The 3480-nt window shown below is 37.6% G+C and overlaps 1 long non-coding RNA gene across 1 annotated transcript; it reads right to left on the bottom strand.

The window, feature by feature from the left end:
* Positions 1-477: 477 nt before the first annotated feature.
* LOC103477810 (uncharacterized) lies at positions 478-3235 on the bottom strand. Its single transcript, XR_535699.2, has 3 exons — positions 2971-3235; positions 1107-1187; positions 478-788 (listed from the first exon to the last, which is right to left on the bottom strand). It is a non-coding gene; the product is annotated as an uncharacterized LOC103477810 (long non-coding RNA).
* Between the last annotated feature and the right edge of the window lie 245 nt (positions 3236-3480).

Here is a 3480-nt window from a genome sequence, read left to right as displayed (position 1 = left end):
CCTGGTTTCGAATATTCTTTTTTAAATTGCTGCTGCTTTGAAAAGCAGTTCCTATAAACAACACACGACAGTGCTAAAACATAAAACATGTCAAAGCATCAGAATCTCTGTCTAAACTTTATCGTGACCTTTATGACAAACTGTGATGTTTCACAGTCAAATGTCAAGTGACCAGAAAAAAAGACCTCAAACCCTAAGACCGCAGCTCGGAAAATATCAGACTGCTTCATGTTGGAGGTAAGTTTAAGCCTCTAGCAAAGGACCTAAATGTTCCTATATTGGGACCTTATGTTACTGTTTGCCTTTAAAAAGACTGAAACAAGCAATGGTACTGACAGTATTTGCAGTTCGGTAAAAAGTTTATTTACTCCTTGATTTGCCTGCCATCCATAGTCTCAACATCAGCAAAATATTTAAATCGTCATTTCTACACATAGACGAAAAGACAGAAATCAGTCAATAATTTACTTCAGAAACCTTAAGAAGTTTTCTTTTAAACTTCTTGTCTAAGAAAGCAAGAAGTTTAACACTATGGCTGTTCATAGATGTAAAGTCTCTACCAGCTGTTTACATAGGGTACATCTAAGGAAGAGATGAATCAGATGAAAGAAAAGACAATGAATGTGAGTTTAGTAGTGTGGATAACATTTTTGAGGATCCAAAAATTGTGATTTAATGGCAGCGAATACCTAGGCAAAGAGGGCAAGTGCTGACAGTCAGGTGTATATAGTCCAGGTGAGTACGAATGGAGCTTTTGTGAATTCTGCAGATTAATCAGGCATGTCATGCTGTTGTGGAGAAAAGTGAAGAATGTCTTGTCAACAGCTAGGGATATCCGTTTTGAGATACTTTTACATAGGTGTTGATTGGCTAAGAAAACAATGATAAACTGAGAATATTCTCTTGTGAAAGTATAGTTGTTTGATCTTTGCTTATAGATAATTGTATCCAATAATTGAGAACACCCCCCACCGAATTGTTTAGAATAAATCAATTTAACTAAAATGGCACATCTGACTGTTGGCCTTTAAACTCAAGACTGCCAGATGGCATCATAAGGAAATGAACGCCAAAAACATCACAGAAACCCACTTCAAAACACTCACATTATCTCTGAATCCTTGAAGCTCTGAGAACACTGAGTTGACGAACTGATGAGCTGCAGCTGGTAGCAGGCTTTTCTTCGTCTGGTAAGTAAAAAGATAAGGTGAATACATAAACGCCATAGACAGAACCACTCGGGATCAGATACACAAGTGCTAACAAAGGCTTCTTTCTCGGATTCCTGAGCTCAGAATTAGAGACGTAGAGCTAAGTGCTAACTAAAGAGGTGAATATGTCCTATTAGGATACTGTGTAGTTCTTTGGTAAGACGTCTTGACAGGTCTAACTGGTTATAAGCCCCAATGTTGTGTGAGAAGTCATTGGAGGGAGTACACTTCTCAATGGGCTGGTAATGACTTGACAAAAAAATAAAATAAAAACATGATCCTAAAGAGACAGATGCCTAAAACAACCTCTTTTGCCTTCTGCCTCAAAGATAAAATCATGGATAAGTGAAAGAAGATGATCAGTTGGAAAAAGGAAAACATAACAACAGATTGTAAAACTCAAATGTATTTTCACGTAACCATTTTCATCTCTGATGTATTGGGTAGGGTTTGGGCTTCCTGCTGTGTTGAAGCCTTACACATGCTGAGAGTTAAAGCCTTCCTGCCCTAACTGTGTTACTGCCCCAAATACTTGCATTTTAGGTTGTGGAGCTGCAGTGATTGATATTAGATCTGTTGTGTTATTCATAAGAATATCTAAACAAATTGTGTAGGTGTATGAAAAACGTCCAGGTCCTCCTCGTTTGTGCATACAGATCAGCACATACTTCTTTGAAGGCATTCAGTGTGTTTGTACGATGTTAAACTTGTATGATGATCTAAAAGATAAAAAGGATTAAATCAGGAAGAGGCAAATACTGGTGCGCCACACACCATTTTTAAAATCAACCAAGCCTGACTGTAGAAAAATCTCTGCATGCTTCCTGGACTTGCAGACAACAGTTATGGTGGAATTTCATAGTAACCCTTGTGAAATGTCTGTCAGGCTGATAAAATGCATTTCTGGATGTCACTGTGCTCCTAAAACTCTACTTTTTACTTATAAATCTATGAGTTACACTCTTAAATCCACAAATGCCGTCATGTTCAAAATCAACCCAGACTGACAGTTCAACTCCTGATTATGGACAGTGTAAAGTTAAATATTTAATGCTAGGAGCATTTACTCCGAACACGCACGTCTGGCTTCAACACAACTTCCATAAGTATCAGCCATATTGATGGCAGATGCTCCCTAGAGCAAATGCAGAATGTTGCTCTGGCAGTTGGTTTAAATTCCCTCTCATCACATCTTCCCTCCCTTCTGCCTGCCTCCTCATTGTCAGGCACGTCACATTTGAAACAATCCTCAGGCAATAATTGCCATAAACAAAAAAAAAACAAAAAAATGTTTATCTGGTTGGAACAGCAGTCCAAATGAATTCACGCTACCATGGGGAGTGAGGGGAATGACGGCAGTGAATGAAACTTTGATATTCATACAAAAGAATGAAATCAATTTGAACGAAAAACATATCTCTCTTTTCTCTGCCTCTGTTTAGCTTCTTTGATGTTTTTCAGGGAGAAAAAAAAAAACATGGCTCTGGCGCTTTTGGGGATACAAGCAGCACACCCTGTTGATAATTATAGATTAGTTTTGCACAGACATTATCAGGATCAGTGTAAGCAGTTTCTTAATTATGTATGGAGAGATAAAAACAGTGAACTGAAGCTATGAGGAACGCAAACATACACAAACATAAATACACATAAACACAAATACACATAAACATGCTCATTTACAAAAGCAGGTAGACATTTTATTCTTTTATTTCATTAGGCTGTCATAAGAAAGAATAAATGAAATGCATTATATTACCAGAAGTATTGGGTCATCCATCCAAATCCATCTTTTCGGGGATAGCTTTGGGAAGGCTCCATCCCGTTCCAACATGACTTTGCACAAATGTACAAAGTCTGGAGTCACACAAATGAACAAATTAGTGTGGGAGAGCTTGACTGGCCTGCAAGCTACAAACTCAACCCAAGAGAAGACTTTTGAGATGATTTGGAGCAAAGACTGTGACCCAGGGCTTTTCATCCAACATATCTGACCTTACAAATGCTTTTGGAAGAATGGTCAAAAATGACCATAACCACACTCCTGAACCTTGGCAGAACAGTTGTAGCCAATATAACGCAATTAATTTGGAATGAAGGCAGATGTGTAAATACTTTTGGCAATATACTTGATATGGGAAGTGCAGGAATACGTTTACAGTTATTACCCTGAACCTAGAAACACAAATCGATATATCAGATTATATTCACCACCTTTTTAAAAAGATATTACATACTAAATAATTACTTTTCATTTCAGCTTTATTTA

The sequence above is a fragment of the Poecilia reticulata genome, linkage group LG16 (genome assembly GCF_000633615.1).
Source record: "Poecilia reticulata strain Guanapo linkage group LG16, Guppy_female_1.0+MT, whole genome shotgun sequence".
In the NCBI taxonomy this organism is placed as follows: domain Eukaryota; kingdom Metazoa; phylum Chordata; class Actinopteri; order Cyprinodontiformes; family Poeciliidae; genus Poecilia; species Poecilia reticulata.
This window is presented reverse-complemented; position numbering and strand designations above follow the sequence as displayed.